The following is a 19,072-nucleotide window of genomic DNA, read 5'->3' on the forward strand; positions in this document are numbered from 1 at the left end:
CTGACAACTTACAAAGGGCAAGCATCAGTGGTTAAGGAAGCTACAGCTCTTCCAGGGGACCAGAGCCGGCCTAGTTCCCAGCACCCACACAGGACAGTTCACAACAGTCTAGAACTCCAACTCCAGGAGTTCTGATACACACACCACACACTCACAGTCACTCACGCTTGTACACAGGAACACACACACAGAAGCGTGCATCTTAACAGCTTCTTTTAGGAAGGGCGAAAATCTAAATAGACCATCATAGTCCCTATACAACCTTAAAAATATGCCTAAAAATGAGATGCAAGCCGCCATATTGCACTGTACATGGCATGTGAATTATCCCAATAAAGTGTTAAAATAAAAGAAGAAAAGAGAGCTAAGAGTGTGTATTCCGGCCCCAACTCAACCATTCTCTCTGGTGTGGGAAAGAACAGTCTTCCTGGCAGATGCAACTTCTCACACATGCACCCAGCCCAGCCCTACAGACCTTGCATCTGTGTGTGCATAAGCACACTCAACCCTCTTGTGCATAATGAAGATGTCATATGCAGATGCATTTGATTAGCACCCTTCACGTCTCTCATGATTATGCAGTACTCTGTGAGCTGCAGTTATTTCCTGCCTATTATCCCAGTGCAAACCACCCTGCTTACTCTCAGGCGCCGCAGCTGCAAGGGACAGCCTTGCCCTTCAGTAGAGACCCATTTGGCAGCCAACCCCTGCTGCTACAAGGACTCCATCAGGGGGCTCATCAGTTTCACAACTGAAACAAAGCACAGGTGAAGGCCTTTATGGTCTGCTAGCATGCACCTTTAAAAGGCCAGCACACATCAGGAAGGCAGAGGCAGAAAGCAAAAGTGGGGAAAGCAGAGACAGACCTAGAGCTTGCACCAGGGCCTGCAGCTACCCAGCCTCCAGAGTTCACCCAACCCACCCCGCGCAGCGACTCTGGCCTCACTAGCTTCCAAATAATCCCTGATTTCACAGGAAGCAGGTCCTGTCTCACAGAACTTCCACTGTATTTCTCCTTGGGCTACAACAAATAAGAAAATACACTAACTTTAACTTACACAATAAAATAGTACAATTATACAGTAACACATGTAATAAAATGCACAACAAACATTACTTTTTTTAAAATCCAATAAATATTTACCTATTTAGTATTTTATGTTACAGGGGGTGTGGCACACAGTACGTTGGAAGTCAAAGGTGGCTTTTTTTGTGTGGGTTCCAGGGACTGAACTCGGGTAGCCAGGCTTCCAGGACAAGTACCTTTACCCAGAGTGATCTCCCTAGCCTTCAGTCAGATTCTTAACTCTCACTACAGACAAGTCCATTTTCATTCAGCATTCAGTAACATATGTTCTTCCTCTAGGAATAACAAAGTTCAATCCTGTGCACTCCAGACTGGAAATATGGAATCCTGTTGTCAGTGGAGACAGAATTAACTACTTTAACCCAAGGAATGTAAATTGTCTGCAGTGGACTCTCTAAAAACATGTAACTTCCAAACACTCTCTCCTTTCTAAGAAAAGAATTCCATAGGCCCATCTTACTTAGTCCTCTGCATCTAATGTGGCCATTCCTCAGAATGGCCAGAGAAACCTGTTTTGGGTATGAGTTCTATTCACATGAAGACTCACGTGTTAAAAACTTGATACTGGCTATGGGGAGGTAGGTGGCTGGATTATGGTAAGAGCTTGATGCTAGCTCACAGGCTTTGAGGAGGCCAAGGTTTCATCCCAGCATTAATCCCTTGATGAGTTAAAGCTGGTAGACTGTCAGGAAGTGGTCACCAGGAGGTGGCGACTGTTCAAGGGAGCAGCTCTGTCCACATCCGTCACTCTCTGCTTCCCAGCTGCTGTGAGCAGCTTTACTCTGCCAGTTCTCCTCTGCCACAGGTTCAAAGCTATAGAGCTCAAAGCACAGACTAAAGTTACTAAAGCTATGAACCTAAACCAACCTTTCCTCCCTTAGCCAGCATTCTCAGGAATTCTGTCCTTCAGAAAGTAACTAATGCCAGTTCCTCCAAATCAGAGCCTCCAGGGAGGAGGTCTGGAATTCTGCGTCCAAGGAACAGTTTCTCATAAGCAACTCCATTAGGAAAGCCAGGGTACGGAGTGTGTACATCTGGGAGCTGTGATGGCCCACTCAACAAAGCTTCTCCAGCCCTCTACCCATCCACCCACTCACTGCTCGGTCACGTGCTTCCAGTGAAGAGCCTTCTCACCTGATGGCTAACTGGAGCACGAAGGGATTTAATTCAGAGAATTCAGTAATACAAGGTCACTCAAGTGCTCACAAAACACATTCTATGCTAAGCTTCAAAGACAGAGTCTCAGAGTCGCAAGGAACTGGCTCAGGAAAGGGGCTGGTGCCTCTGAAATGTACAGAGCGGCTGCCATCTCAGCACTGTTAGGCCCCAAAGAAACGGCACAGATGGCTGTGGTGCGTATTTAACATATCAAAGCGGACGGTGGTTGCCAGGCTCCCCCAGCAGCACAAGTACCTGTGGCAGACGCCTGACTCCTTTCAGCACTTCTCATCCCTGCCCCCTACCCTAAACTTCTCCACCCTACCCCACCCCACCCCTAGCTTTGCTTCCCCTCCCCCAGCTTCTGATTCCTATAGAACCCAGCCAATGTGGCTACACATACTCCTGGTCCTCTTTTTCTTGGTTCTTCTACCGCTCCTGGTCCTCTCTTGTCCCTCTGTCTGCTCCCCACCCCCCACTTCCTCTCATTGACTGGTCTATTTTGCTGGCCATGTTCAGTCTGGACCCTTCCGTATGCCTCTGGCTGCTCTCTCCCTCTACAGTGAGTCTTGTCTTCAACCATACCTAGGAGTGGTCATGTCCTCACCTTCATCCAAACACATGCTACCTGCACAGCTGGTCCTGGTCAGCCGCTGAGAGTCAGCTAACGCTCACTGCGCACTAGGTTAAGACCCTGTGTAAATCAGAACCTACCCTAGTAGATTTCTTTTAAAGTGCTCCCAAGGGCCCAGCTTCAGCCTGCTCAACTATGACACAGACCCCTTCCCTGTGTGCTTTTTAAGGAGTCTCTGACTTCCATTACTTCCCCTGGTTGTCCTCTATTTCCCTTTGCTGTGGAGAAACCACTAACTCAGATTCAAGCTCTGTACCTGACACCTCAGTCTCCGATTCAACTCAGAATGCAGCCTGTCTGGCTCTTTAGAAACTTTTCCAATTCCTGACATCCGCTTCCCTATCCAAAACAGCTGAACAGATAGAACTAACATTCTCCTGCACTGGAAATAGGTTAAAAAAAATTAATAGAATCTGTCAACACTCAATCAAAATGTTTTTGGCAGTAAATGGATACATGATTAAAACAGAGTTCCTAAGCCATAAGAAGCATGTTTTCTCAAGGGATTTTGTTTAGATATTAGAAAAATGAATGAGATAGTAAGACTTTTAATTTTTTTGACGCAAATATTAACTGGGAACTAGTTAGATTTGAAATACGAAGGAAATCAGGTATTACTTAGAACATCAGTGACTGCAAAGTGTGGGCACGTGTCACTGAGAGCCCCTCAGGTCGTGTGGGAGGGGCGGGGAGGATGGGGAGGTGTTAGGAGCAAATGACACAAGGACTCAGGCTAGAGACACAAGTGCAGATGTGCGCGTGGCTGCCCTTAAGTTCCTTAGCTTATTTTTCCTGGAAGGAACAAGCTACCACTCAGATCTGCTTTTATGTCTGTGTCTGACTTAGGAATTCCCACTGTGGATTCGGTTTTCTCTCCTCACTTTACCCATTCGAGCTCGGTAGGTGGAAACATACACAATGAGCTCTATTTCTCTTCGAGTTCCTGAAAGTAGGAGGGCGCACACCCACGGCATCTGCTGATTTACGTGGAAAGTTTACTTTCACTTCTTTCTGTACAAGATTCCATCCCACCTACTACATTTCAAAAGATTGCCTTGTACAATTTCCTTAAACAGAAAATTCTACACAACCAGTCATCTCTTTTACTACTGCAAGGACAGGTGGCTCTGCGGAAAAGAACATTTCCATTTTCTAGATTAAAGTCCAAGTTCACAGACACTGAGTTAAGTGTCATTTCTCCCAAGAACCAAGACAAAATTAAACACAAAAATGATCCAGAGAAACAACTGGTGAGTGTTCTCTGGATTCTCTGGACAGACGACTGGATGTCTGTCCTTCCTAGGCCAGACTCTACAGGACAGCTGGCTCCCAGAACAGTGCAAAAATCTGAAGCCTGCTGTGACCCACCACATATACAGTTGGATAAAATACCACTGCTAGGGCCCTTTCCTGACCTGAGTCTAATTATCCAGCCCACATTGGAGGGCTGTGTCCATTTGTCGTGGAGACTCTGAAAGTGAGCTATATGGAGCTTTTTAGGATTAACACACACGTGACAGATGAGTCAAAAAAGCCACAAGGCAAGGCCCTGAGAGTAGGAGAACTGGTAAGAAACTCTGAGACTGCTCAAGTTCAGAAGCGTTTCCCTTCTTTACTGTCTTTCAAACTTAACAACTTTTCTCACCTATCACTGTTTTGCGCTGTTGACTGCCCTACTCTACTTTCCACAGTGAAATGGCTTATGGCCATCACTGACTGCTCATTCTATTTTAAAACATGCCACACTGTTTTTCTAGTAACTGAAAAATGACGCATCAAACATCAAACTTATGTTTGCAACCCACAGAGTCCATCAGTGCCAACTGCTGGAAGCTCACACACAGCCCTATTCCGATCTGTCTTCCTAAACTGGGTCTTCTACCAGCACGTTCCCATTTTAGTAAAGTCCCCCACCTGCAGAGGCAACTGCAACCTAGTTTATATGATCTGATGCCGAGGTCTGGAGCTCAGCAGAGGCCATGGTATCTCATTCCCAGCTGAGGACTCCATCAGCAATATCTGCAGCTCTCCACTGTGGATGCAGGTCTTGCACTGGACGGACTGTGTCTTTCCTTACAGCACAAATCTGATGTTTAGAGAAACAGCCACTCTCAAACTAACAGGACCAGGAATGAAGAAGCCTCTCAAAACTAAGAAAACAGGGCTTCAAAAAGAGGAAACTGAAAAGAAAGCAGAGGCAAGGTGATCTTCAAAGGCTTGAAATTGTGAGGAGAGGTCGCAACCGGTCCCCAATATCACAGAATGCCTCAACCTTGGGGCCAAGAGCCTGAGACGAGCAGGCTGACCAGACGCTGCTTAGGTGCATGTGTCCACTCCTTTCCCTGAGGTGCTCACTCAGCTTAGTTTCCAAAAACACAGAAGAGGCTCCTGGATTCTGATTTGCTGGACAGAAGCTGTGAAACTTGGGAAAAGCCATGACCAGAGGTAGGCATTAAAGTGAAGAGGCTTGTAGGGGTGAGTCACAGCACTTATCTAACTGGCCCAGACTGGTTTTGATCTGCTGGTTTGAAAGGATGAGAAAAAACAGCTGGCAGGCAGTCCTCACAATCAGGGCAGCATTAGCGGTTTTTCCTTTCCCTTATGAGAGAGATGTCCTGCTGTCACTCTCAGGCACTGTCAAAATGACCCCACCCCCTCGCTAAGCTCTTTATGTCAGACGTTACAAAAGGGACCTTTGACCTTTCCACGAGAGGCAGATAACCTCACTCAGCCAATGCTAACTGAGCACTACAGTGTGCTAATTGAGTACTACAGTGTCTAGGACCCTGTCCCCACAAAAAGGACACAAAGATAAAAATGCACAATATATTAAACACTGGCTTTCTCTTAAGAACCCTGAGCCTGATGATAAACTGTAATTAGCATGACTTCTGCCACCAAATCCATGACCCACTTCATGTTTCTGCAGCCTCTAATATCAACTATCAACTTTGATTACAGTGCATGTCACAGTGTGACAGCTCCCTACAAGCCTCAGCAGGCGGTAGTAAGCTTGAGGGGGGCAGAAGACTCCTCGCCTTGTAACCTCAGCCCAACACAATGGCTGTAGGAAGGAGTTCTCAGAATCTAGCTGAGCATCTGAAGCTAGGGCTCCTTCAAAGACCAAAGATGCCAGACAGTGAGGCACAGAAAGTAGCCCAGAGAGCAGTGGAACCAGGGTTGGTTGGCTTCCATGCACTCTGTGCCCTCCCCTCGGAACGCAGTCTCCACCAGCGGCAGCCACCACCTGGGAGCAAGGTCAGACGTGCTATCTCAAAGCCACTCCATCCCCATCTCAGAAGTCCTGGTGAACCAGGCCTGAGCTGATGTGTATGAGCCAGAGCTGAGTGGGAAGCCAATCACCAGCGAGAGCTGGTAAGACTCGGGCAGCAACTGTGTAAGAAAGTATTAAAAGCCGAACGGAAATGCTGTTGATAGAGATGTTGGATTGATAGAAGAACAAGTGCTGGTTTAATAATGCAATGGGAAAAATTGCTTCAAATTTAAGAAACAATGGAGAACCCCTTCATCATCGTCATTGTCACCACCACTATCAGTGTGTATGTGCATGTGTGCATATGTGCCATGGTGTGTAGTGGTCACAGGACAGCTTCATGGAGTCAGTTCTCTCCCTCCATCTTTACCTGGGCTATGGAGCCTGAACTCAGGTCATCAGACTTGTACAGCAAACACCTTCTCCTGCTGGTTTCTACAGTGGTTTGGGAAGAGGGACTCTCAATTGAGAAAATTAGGGCATTTTCTTGACTAATGACCCATGTGGGAAGGCCCAGCCCACTAGGAGTGTGGCTGCCCGGCAGGTGGTTCTGCAGTGTAAAAGAAAACAGGCTAAGCGAGCATGAAGAGCTAGCATGAAAGCGGCAGCTTACTACAGTGAACATGCAGCCCACTGCTTCCTCAGTAACTACCCTGGAAGGAAGAGGAGAGCCAAGTGGCACAGCTTACATGGTAACCCAGCACTTCCGAGGCAGAGATAACAGGACCACCTCAAGTCTGAGGCCACTCTGAGTCTACCAGTGTCTTCCACAGCAGCCAGAGAAATAGGGAAAGCCCTTCTCAAAACAAAGCAAAACAAAACAAAACAAAATAAAAAGTTATTCACTAAGATTTTAAAAACTTAATGTAAGATCTTCAAACTTTTGAAATCACACCTCCAGGACCTGTGTGTAAGCTCTCACACTTAAGAGAATACTCACTTTGTCAAGTCCCGCCTACAAAGCAGGGTGCCTGTCAAGCACTTGCACAGTTAGCATCATCAAGTTTGCTGTGGCACTGTGCACCTTGGCACATGAGCCCCCATCTTAGTTAGGGTTTCCACGGCTATGATGAAACACCATGACCAGAAGCAATATTGGGACAAAAGGCTTTATTTATCTGGCTTCCACATCACTGTTCATCGCCAAAGGAAGTCAGGACAGGAACTCAAACAGGGCAGGGACCTGCAGGCTAGAGCTGATGCAAAGGCCATGGAGAGGTGCTGCTTCATGGCCTGCTCTTTCTGGCTTGCACAGCCTGATTTCTTACAGAAGCCAGGACCCAGCCCTCAGGTATTCCCACCCATAACCACTAGTTAAGAAATGCTCCACAGATATGTATGTCTGCTTACAGCCTGATCTTTTTCAATTGAGGCTCCTCTCTGATAACTATAGCTTGCATCAAATTGACTAGAACTAGCCAGCACACCATCCAGGCCTTCCTCACACAGAGGCAACCCTCACTTTTCTTCTGTAGTCCATTCCTAGGCCATAGCATCGCATCTCTTCTCGTGGCAGCCGTGTTACAGTGGGGGAGGCTAACCAACAGACTCGAGTAAATAACACGGATGACTATGTTGTACAAAGGCTATGACATAATTGAAGATCCTCTTATTAGCACAGTGATAAAAATCAGCCTCAACTCAGAACCCTGGGGTTTTATGGCAGAAGCAACCTTAAGAGATCACAGGACTAAATCTCTTCTTCACTGGGTCAGGAAATGCAAACCCAGAGAAGCTCTGGCCCAAAGTCAGGAATCTAGTTTTTCAGCAGAGCTGAAAAGCAAGCCCCAGCCTTCTACCCAGCAATCTAATCCAAGGCACCAGTGGAAAGCTGAACTTCTTCACAAATCACCTCAGACAAGGAAGGTTTGCTAAGCCACTGCCACCCGGCTACATGCCCAAGCCCTTTACTTTTCTCTCCTACCTGCCCACAGAGTTCCTCTATAATTCTATCACTATAAATTAGCAATCTTATGAAAGTCAGTGCTAACACTGGAAGCTGGTCAGAGGCAAATGGCCTCCTTTCTGAGTGTTTCTCAGGTTGCGCCCTTTAAAATATCAGCCAACAAACAGCCTGCAGCTGGCAGTGTGCGCATGTGCCAATGCTTCAGTTCTCCTGAAACTTCCCTCCGCCTCACTTCAGGTCTGACCTTCAGACCTACCTCATAGAGGTGGTTTCCTCTACCAGCCACGCCCAACCTCTGAAAGAGGACCTTCTAAAACCCACAGCCCATGCTAAAGAGTTACACAATCAAGTTACAAAAAATATAGTAAGATTACAAACGAGAATCTTATGGTAAGTTTGCAGTTTTGTGGCTGGGCTATTCTTGGTCATGTGGAGCCTGTAACCCTCAGCACGGACATACCTGGGGGAAGAACTATTTTCTTCCAATATTTAAAGGTTGATACATTTGTCACCCATCTCACATCATTCTTAAGACAACCGTTACCCCTCTCTAGCTTTTAGTAAACTTAATTTTACAGAAAATAGATATTTCATGCTGTAAGGAACCAGATATTAAGAAACTCCTCAATTGGACTAGCACTTCAGCTCACACAAAAGCATAAGCCAGGCAACTGGTAGCCACAGGGTTTGGTGATGGCTGACAGAACATTTGATAATCATACTCACAGCCATACTTCAGGTCGCGTTTTTAATACAACATGTTAAAGGCACAAAATTAAAAAAACTATAGGCAATCCTGCAGTCTAAATGGGTTTAGCACTGAAAAGCAGTGATACGGAAGTGCCAAAAGTGAACAGAGCCCTCAGACCTACCTGTTCCTTAATGCCTAGCTACATGACAGAACAGAGCGGGCTGGGGGACCCACATGCTGGTGGGAAGGAAGCAGCAGCACATTTTCCCTACTTCACTAGAAGAGTAAATGGAGACAAGGCTGGAGCACACTCAGTGTTCACAGAGGGCGTGAAACTGTGACACAGAATGAGCAATGGAAACAGCCACCTCCTGGGCAGACTGCCATTCACAAACTGAACCTAAGGAACAGTTGTGAGAGAAGCAGCTGCTAGGTCACCAGCGCACAGAAGAATAGAAGCCAGAGACCCTAGCTCTGCAGAACTGACCTGAGGCAAACAAGAAGAGGGGGGGGGGGGGGGGCAGACCAGTTAAGGCAGAAGTAGCAGGAAGCTGGGGAGGGCAGGCTCCCTGGAAGTGTGCACCCACCCCCACCCAAGCAGGCTACCAGAGGTGTGAGGGCTGGCCTTGGCCACTGGTTGGTGCATACACCTTCACTTCCACCAGGTGTGGTTCCCAACTCTGCCAACACTCCCTGGAAGAAAGGGCAAACGTACAAAGAAATGCTCACACATAATGAAGGTAGCTCACCAACTTACCCCACTCATGAACTCAGAAAGTCTGAGTTAAACGAGCATTAAACAGGAAGTCAAAACCCACAAGGCGGGCTTCAAAGATGGGAAGGCACTGTTCATTCAGGGCGGCTGAGGGCTCCCACTTCATTTCACAGCCCTCCCGGGCTCTGCCACCTCTGCGCCACACTCACAAGTCACCTCTCCTCTTACAAAGCTTGTGTTCAATAGCCTTCTGTGTGCCTGAAGAAACCAGGCCTCTCACTGTATGTGGGACTTTACTCTCCACTATACTCTTCTCAAGTGTCTTAGGTTCCAAGGTACCAGGATTACAGATGTGTGTCACCACCTCTGCAGTCATTATTATTTAATGAGCACAAATTTTTAGTTTTGCAAGATAAAAACAATTCTAGAAATGGATGGTAATGGTGGTCTCTTGGTTAAGGTGATTGTCTAAGCAACAATCGAGTCATCTATACTGAACCATAGACCTACACTGGCCTAAATGGTGAATCCGATACTCTATACATTTTACCACAGTGTTAAGGGATATATTTTATCTAAGCTAGAAGGTAACTGTACTCAAAGTCTAGTTTCCAGCACCGTACAATGGTTCTGGAAATTATAAAGAAGACTGACTAGGAACTTGGAGTGTGGCTCAGAGGTAGAATGCTTACATGTCTAGCATGTGTGAAGCATAAGTAAAAAACAAAACAAAACAAAAACAAAAACAAACAAAAAACAGTGAGGAGCTTATAAAGGCACTTGGGCCCAGTCTGAGGCCAAGAGCCTGATCCCTGGACCTCATGTGGTGGAAGGAGAGAAGTGACTCCTAAAAGTTGTCCTCTGACCTCCACATGCATGCTGTGGCACACACACAGACAAAAATAAACAAAAACAAATGACCTTTTTTACAGACACGGAGAAAGGGAATGATTTCCATATATAAGATAAGCATGTTCCTGAAAGTGCCCACGACCACAGATCTAGGAGTGGCTACAGGCGATGCACTGCCAACCTGTGAGAGACGCTGCTCTCCAGCACCAGCTCCACGACTACGCTCTCCCTCAATCAGTCACGAAGAACAAGGGTCCCAGGGGTGGGCTGCAAGCCTCCTCCTATTCATTCCCCTCAAACAGACCTGCTCAACACCTGCTTTGTGAACTTGAAGAACTGTTTCAACAGCTGTATCCAGAAGCTGCAAGGACCTATGTATGACAGGGTCCCCAGTTCTTTTTAATTAACTCACTCAAGGCAAAAATACTCCTCAGATTTCCCAGACACACCTACAAGCCTGTCCTGTAGATAGAACTGCTCCTAGGTCAGGATGGAAAGAGGGACCTAAAGAGCTCACACCTGGCCTGTCCTAGTGCTATTCAAATTTCCCCTGCTGTCCCCGGAGGCCTTCCTAATTTGCTGCTTACTGTATGGAACTAGTAAAGACTATGTAAAGACTAGTCATCTATTTTTAAGATGCATAAACACTGAGCATTCAACTTGAGTTTATTTTAATGCAAATGTAAGTCAATCTTAAAACAAACTTCAAACAGTAAAATTGGCTTGAGAGAGGTGGTATTTAGCCAAAGGCTCCAAAGACACCTGTCTCCAGAGTTGTTCTCTGAGCTCACACAGGTCCTGGCTGTAGGCTCTCACAAAAATTTCTGCCAAGTGCTTCTCCCGACCTGGCTCCAACCAGTAGCATCTGCCTAGCAAGAAGGTCGGGGCTTTTCCCTGCTAGTTTTGTTTTCAAGTGTAAATTCCCTGAGGTAAAGACTCACAGACTTCCTTTTTTCCTCTAGGGCATCCACTAAGTTTCTGGCCTGTTCACAGCACACATTTGGTGTGTGCAAGAACTTCCAAGAGTCCCCGGGGTTTGAAAGGACAGCATGCCTTTGTCATCAGAGCTCACTGTCTTGCCTTTCTCCAAACCTGACCTGCAGCTCCGTGTGGATGTGGTTGGCAGCCATTTACCCTCCTGCCTAAGGAGCTGGTTTTCATTCATCCTGGTCTCTGAAATTACAGTGACAAATTCACAGGCACCAAACGCCTGCGCCTGCTTTCAGACTACATTTGCTGGCTAACTCCCACGCTCATAAAGCTGCTCAGCTGCTCTCCACTCTGAAAGTGCAGGCTACTAGGTAAGGATGTACAACGTCCTCCATGGCAATTATAGCACTTACCTAGTGCTTTTCTCCTATTAATATTACTCAAAGCCTAGGAAAACCTCATGGTAAGTATCTGCACAAGGGTAAAATGGGGAGAACTAACCATTTTCATATCCTTAACATCAAAAATAGGTGCGCTATGCCACTAAGTAATCTTTGGCAGCTTCTACTGAAGGTAAGCAGCCCAGGGAACATTTTGCACGTGACATCAGGACAATTGCTGTCCAGTTGTCAAAAGCTCAGAGACTCACCTTTAAACCTCTACCATTACTTTCCCTCACCGTGACCTTCCATTCTCACAAGGCAGTGCGTACAACCAACCAACTGAACAAGTCCTGCGCATGTGCACTCTGCCCCCTCGGAAGGGCGGGGAGAAGAGAATGCAGGCAAAGGCTCCAGGCTATTTGTGGGAAAGAGAACTGGCTGCACGCTGTGGTGCATGCCTGTGACCTCAGTACTCTAGAGGCTGAAGCAGGAAGATCACTCAAGTTTGAGACCAGCATAGGCTTCATTATAGGCAACTTGAGCTACAGAGTAAAACTTAAAACAATCAAAACCAGGAGAGGGAGGCATTTTTAAAATGTAGAAATAGTGTTCACTTTTTATGATCTAAGCAAGCTTGATAGGGAGTAAGGTCCCTCACTGTCCTCATGGTTCCTCAGACTCTGAGAGAAGGTGACATCTGGTGATGATACACCCCAGGGATCCTAGAAAAGAGCCACTGACTTCATACAGGAAGCGCAAGCCAACAAGTACAAGAGCCTGTCATGGTCCTTTTGAAACCGCCCTACACACTTCTAATTCTAACTTGGCAGTTGTTTCCCAGTCTGCCCCCCAGAGCCGCTATCCAGCATCCCTATCCTGCAACATCATGAAGGTTTCCACCCAGGATGCCACAGAACGCAAGCAAAACGCAATCATAAAGCTGGTGTCTGCCATGTTCGCAAACACTGCCATTCCATTAACCATTTCTTGGCTAATAGTGTCTGCTTATTTTCAGAGCCCAACTCTAGGTCCAGCCCTCTTCTGACTGTATTTTCTTTGTATTTATCCTTTATGGGCGCTATTACCTGTGGGTCCCAAAGAATTGTATTATACCCAAACACTATCTTTTGAAACACCAGCTTTCCACAGTGCCATTCAAAGGTGCTCAGAAAAGGAGACCTTTTAAAACCCTGTGGAGTGCTGCAGCCACAGGGTTGCGTCTGTGGTACAGGGGGAGCCTTAAAAAGCAGCAGCACCTGCTAACCTTGACACATCTGCCTGCTGCTGCTGAAAGCCCTTCGTGCTCACACCTCCCTTCTCCATGTCTCCACTCTCACAACAAAACAAGTGAGAGCATGTCTTGTTCAACAAAAGTTCATTGAATTTGTGCCCACCGGGTTATAAAATGTGTGCCCATAATAAATTCAGAAACCTAATGAACAAATCACATGGAGGGCACACCACTCAGGATGGACAAATTTCCAAGCCACAGAAAACACGATACCTAAGACTTACAAACGTAAAGATTTTAAAAGGAGCTATCACAGGCTACTTAAGAAAGATGCTTTAGGAAATTAAGTAACTCTGCTGGGTCACCACAGGAACTAACCAAAATAGGTGTTTCTACTTCTGGTCAACAGTTTGAGAACAGGGAAGGACTGTACACAACAGTTGATCATAACTTTCAAATCTTCAGAATACATGGAGACGCCACAGATGGACCAAACAGATAGAACAAGGGGCCCCTAGCCTAAATGCTAAAAATGATAATAACACTAAGCACAGATATCTGTTACACGGATAAACATTGTATATGTGTAGGTCGACTTCTGAAAACGTAACGAAAAGTATAACCAGGTAAAAATGTTCCTAGGAACCCTCTCCCAGCCTTAGAAGGAGCCCAGGTAGAGATGAAAAGGAAGGTTGTCTGAGTGTGGGAAGAGTAGAAAGCTGCTCCCTGCCAAACACAAGCACAGGGGCAAATGCTCGGCACAGGAAACGGACTCTTGGCACCGGAAGTAATCCCCCAACACACGTACAAGTTCAACAGGGGAAACAAACACAACTCCAACCAGCTTTATTTTAATAAACAAATGCAAATTAAAAGAGACATGTAATGCCTACCAGAACCTCTTGAGTTGAATTTTTAAAAATAAGCAAAAACACTCCTACCCAGTGCTGGGAACCTGGTGGGGAAGGCATGGGAAGATGGGTATCACTGGACAGCTTTAGTGGGGGATTTGTCCATGTGGTAAGTGTTGCTCTAGTGGCTGCAATGCAGCGTCCTGAGAAGGGAATCGGACATTCCAAGTGTGGACGCTGTGTGGCGAGCCTCTCTTTCCCTTTCAAATGAATCCCTGTACAGCTGGGGTGTGACTCGGTGATTCAGCACCTGCAGGGCATGAATAAAGCTCTGACACCAACGCATAACTGTCATAGAAGAATTAGGTCTTAAATTATACTGTATTCATATAAAGACTACAAAGCAGTTGTAAAAGGTGATATAATTCTGAACATGAAAAGATGGCTACAGCATTATTACTTTAAAAAGTAGCTTATAAAATTCCATGTGTCTATTATATAATCCAGTAGGGGAATGGGAGCATGGCTCTATAGTAGATCATATATTTAACATGCCTTAAGTCCTGTGTTTAATCCCTAACACTGAAAAACATAACAGACAGAAAGAAAATATATTATATTAGTACAAAGCAATTCTTGAAAGAAACATTAAAACTTCATGGTATACATGTCAACAACATTAACCCAATTAAAACATTGCCAACATTGCCATAGATGTCTCCAAATAACATGAACAAAAGACTAAGAAACACATGAAAAGAAACCCAAAATAATTAGTTAGCACAGAAATGTGACTCAAAGCTGGGCACAGTGGTACTTGCGTGTGAGCCCCAACACTTGGCGATCTGAAGCTCACAGCTAGGCACAGCTTCACAGAAAAGAAAGTCTAAGGTTAGCCTGGGCTACATGAGAGTCCTTCAGAATGTAAACCCACAGTAAGACACAATTTCATACCCATCAGTAATGACTACAATCCAACGTCAGAGCCAGGCAGGAGAGAGCACCTTAGGAGGCAGAGCTGGGAGGAATCCAAAGCTGGCCCTGGATACTTGAGATCCTGCCTCCAGAAAGGCTGATAGCATTGAGGATGTTGAAAAATGAGAACACTGCATTTTGCTAGTGGAGAAGTAAAACAGTACCACTTCTCTGAAAATTGGTTCTGCGGTTACTCAGAATATCACACACAGTTACCACACAAATTAGACATTTACTCTTGTCTATATCCTGGATAGAAGGAAAAACATACCTCCACAAAAAAAATGCACACCAATGTTCATAGCAACCCTATTTACAATAGCCCCAAATGGGAGGTAATGGATACAAGTATCAACCAACAAAGAACAAACTGTGGTGTAGTGACAATTTTGGAGTTCTGGCTTCTTCGAAAAACATAGAACTATTAGAAGAATAGGTTTCGTTTTAATCCCAGGTGTGGGGTATACAGCTGCTTTGGACCATGTGCAGAGGTGACTGATTTTCCCTGTGCTTAGTCTAACAGAGGTGTGATTTTGCCAGCTGCAGATAGTTTCTGTGATTATGTGATATTTGGAATTCTAGGGACTTTTCAGAGGGTCTATAAATACTAGGGCCTTGAAAGGTGGGGAATAGACTGATTGTTGGTGGTTGGTGGTTGGTTGTGGTTTGTTAAGAAGTCTTGCACAAAGAAGAAACGAGGAGAAGAAATTAGATATTCTGATGCAAAGATCAAACTTGCCCCAAGGAACTCAATGCCCCTCATCAGCAGGAAGTAGTCTCAGGAGAACACAGATCACAAGAATCCACTTATATAAAGCAGGCTAACCTACAATGACAGGGCTGGTGCAAGGGTTGCCAGGGGCAGACGGGAGAAAGAATGGCATGCTGACTGCAAATGGTTTTAGGTTTTTTTCAATGAGGTAAAAGAGGTTTTATTTTTTTCAACAAAGTTTCTTGCCCAGGACGGTCTTGAACTCCCAATATAGTCAATGACAAATTTCTAATCCTCCTGCTTTGATCTCCTGAGTACTGGGATTATGGGCATATACCCCAAGCCATGTTTATGCTAGAGATTAAACCCAGGACCTCATCATGCTTGGGAAACCGTACCAAGTGAGCCCTACTCCCATCCCAGGTGATGAAACTTTTCTAAAATTAGATAACTATGATGACTGTGCAAGTGTGAATATCTTAAAAAGTTATTAGGGATGGAAAGACGGCTCAGAGATTAGGAACACCTGATTCTCTTCCTGAGAACCTGGGTTTGGTTCTGAGCACCCACATCAGATGGCCCAAAATAGATGGCTGTTAACTCCAGTTCCAGGGATTCGATACCCTCTGGGGATACACACACGGAGCATGAATGTGCACTCAGGCCCACACACATGCACATAAAATAATGAAATAAACATTTAAACAACAGAAGAAAACCCAGGGCTGTGGATGCAGCCCCCTGTGGAGCACCGGCACAGCATGCATAAAGCGCTGGAAAAATAAATACATAAATAAAGCCAGTATTCGTGAGGAATTTAGTCCTGAGGTGGCAGGGGGATCAGCAGGCTCCTGTTGCCAAGTCAAACCTGAGTTTAGCCCTCAGAACTCACAAGGTGAATGGAGAAAACTGAGTCCTGCAAGTTGTCCTCTGACCTCCACAAGGATGCTATGGCACACATGCCCCTAAACATACCCAGACACACACACACACACACACACACACACACACACACACACACACACAGAGTCAGCCAACATTTTTTAAAACTTTAGTGGTTATCCGTGTACATTATGATAGCTTTAATTTTATTTCCACCTTACAGTCTTTTCTAAAACGTAACTGTTAAGCATGCTTATGTAAGCACTAACTTCAATACCTCACTATAAAACAAGGACAGGCATGTAGCTCCTGACTTTAGTACAACAGTAAAAGAGAAAATTTGTCAAATTTTAAAGAATAAGAAAAACCAAGGATTCGATCATTACCTGTTAACAACTATGTAGCCAGGCAAGGTGGCATCTGTCTATAATCCCAGCAACTTGAGAGTCAGAGGCAAAAGGATAGCCTAAAAATTTGGTGCCGGGCTGGAGAGATGGCTCAGAGGTTAAGAGCACTCACTGCTCTTCCAGAGGTTCTGAGTTCAAATCCCAGCAACCACATGGTGGCTCACAACCATCTGTAATGAGATCTGATGCCCTCTCTGGTATGTCTGGACACAGCTACAGTGTACATATATAATAAATAAATCTTTTAAAAAAAATTTGGTGCCATCCAGAGACACATAATAAGATCAAATCAACCAACCAAAAAAACAAACAACAAAACTATTATGATTGTAACCTTTATAATAAAAGAAAAGATTCCCTTTTGGAAATCCAAACAACTCCTGCTCATACCTCCACACACTCTTACTGGTTTCTCATCACTGGCAAAGCAATTCTCTTCAGCAGAGACCCTTGCCAAAGGAAAGGCAGCCTAAGTTCCCAGAGCAGCAAGCAAGTAATTCACAAAAGCCTCACAACTGTCAGGGAGCACTGGACTCTGTGAGCCTTCCAGGAGCCTCCAGAGAGAGACTCTAAATCTCAATGTGCAGGAGATCAAAGCTTGCAGACACTCGGACAAGGGCATCCAGGCCGAGAGGCTAAGCAAGGATTCAATCCAGAGTTAAACGAAGTCAAAGGCCAGACACTGCAGTGTCCAGGGAAAAATGGCAGATCGAAAACAGCTGCTAAAGCCATCAACTTAAAATCCATAATAGTTGGGTGAAAGAAAAGAGGGGTGGGTATGGCTCCATGTACAGTGCCTGCTTAGCATGCACAAGGAGCTGAGTTCGAGTCCCACAGTGCAGCAGGCAGGGAAAGAACAGAACCAGTTATGGAGAGAGAGAGACTCATCTGAGCATTTATCTTAAAAACAAATTATGAGAACAAACATCTCAAATGCAGCAAACTGTCGCAGATCCCATGCAAACCTTCACAGGTACAATGAATGAATGAATGAATGAATGAATGAATGAAGACTGAGTTTTCACTTTAACTCTTGTCCAAGCTGTTAGCTAGTAAGGTTCCTAAGGCCACATGGGTTTCACACGAGCGCCCCTGAATTCTCTGTGATGTTTAGACCATCTATCTTCTCTTGCAGCACCTTTCTACAGTCTGGTCAGTCCAGATGGAGGCAGAGGAACTGAAGCTAAGTTATGGGAAGACATTTTTGCATGGAAACCAATATAATCAAGAGTTAGATTTCTCATAAATATCTTCACGTTATGGCCAATGTGTGCAACATTACACATCCATGAAACAGAAACTAGCAGACTCAGCAGGGGAATGAGAAAACTATGGCTGCTTCCTGAATGAGAATGCTAGCCCACCTCAGGACTGGAACAGCCAACTTACCCTAAACCCTAGTTCAATCTGAGTTTACTCATTCGGTAACTCTTTGGGCTGTTTTTTCAAAACCACCAAAATGGAAGCTACTATCCTACTCAGTAGAGGCCCTGGGCCAACACAAACAGCCTTATCAAAGGTCAGGTCTCACAGCTTTCCCCAGGCAATATGCAAAGGTGAAAATGCAACCATCAGTTTCTTTTCCCCTAGGCTAACATTAGCACTAGCAAAACATCCAGCCTGCTAGCAATCAATCCAGCCAGTTAGACCACAATACCCTGACTACTACTAACCCTGCCCCAGAATCCAGTGCTTTCCTTTCTCCACCAATCTCCCCAGACTCTGTGACACTCACTTCAAACCAGAAAATAAGAGAGAAAACCATCAAAAGACAAAGAATGAAGAATAGCCCAGGTGAGTTAAGACAGATCAACATGTCTAATAAAGCCACAAGCCTGCACACCTAAAGTCACTCTATAGACTACACTGCCCCTGAACTCAGAGATCCACCAGCCTCTCTGCCTTCAGAGCACTGGGGCCCAGAGCAGCGGAATGGATCAGTACAAATGATCTTAGAAAGAACACACATTTCAGATCCATTCAAAGTTAAGCAAGTATACCTTTGTGTTTAAAAACAAAACAAAATGGAGCTTTAAAACATCAATCTGATCACCTTTTAACTAAGGAAAATAGACAAGCATAGGCTCACCATCCTCTTCCTCCCCTGCCCTCACGATAGCCTTTGCCAAGGTTCCTCACAATCTTGTCTACATAACACCAAAAGCAATGGGGGAAGTGGGACCCACAGGCTCCCTCGTGTGTTTCTAAGCTAACGTTCTAAACTTCCAGTTAGCCCTTTCTTTATTGTTGCAAAGCATATGCTTCCTGGTATACTCTAAATTCTGAGTTTTAAGTCAAATTGTTTGCTCGCTCTGGTGAGAATGCTACAGCCATTTCCCCCACAGCGTCTATTTAGAGAAATACTAAAGATTTCAGTAGGAGTT

General features: G+C 45.3%; 1 protein-coding gene across 10 annotated transcripts in view; it reads right to left on the reverse strand.

Annotated features, from left to right (window-relative positions):
* Window positions 1–19,072, reverse strand: part of Tmem131l (transmembrane 131 like) — a 134,102-nt gene that overhangs the window by 83,149 nt on the left and 31,881 nt on the right. The window contains exon 3 of one of the 10 annotated variants that reach the window (XM_063282521.1): window positions 13,803–14,022. The exons of the other annotated variants lie outside the window; for them this stretch is intronic. The gene's annotated coding sequence lies outside the window, so the exon portion shown is untranslated. The remainder of the gene's footprint in view (window positions 1–13,802; window positions 14,023–19,072) is intronic. 10 annotated transcript variants of the gene reach the window in all.

Source organism: Rattus norvegicus, chromosome 2 (assembly GCF_036323735.1).
Source record: "Rattus norvegicus strain BN/NHsdMcwi chromosome 2, GRCr8, whole genome shotgun sequence".
In the NCBI taxonomy this organism is placed as follows: Eukaryota; Metazoa; Chordata; class Mammalia; order Rodentia; family Muridae; genus Rattus; species Rattus norvegicus.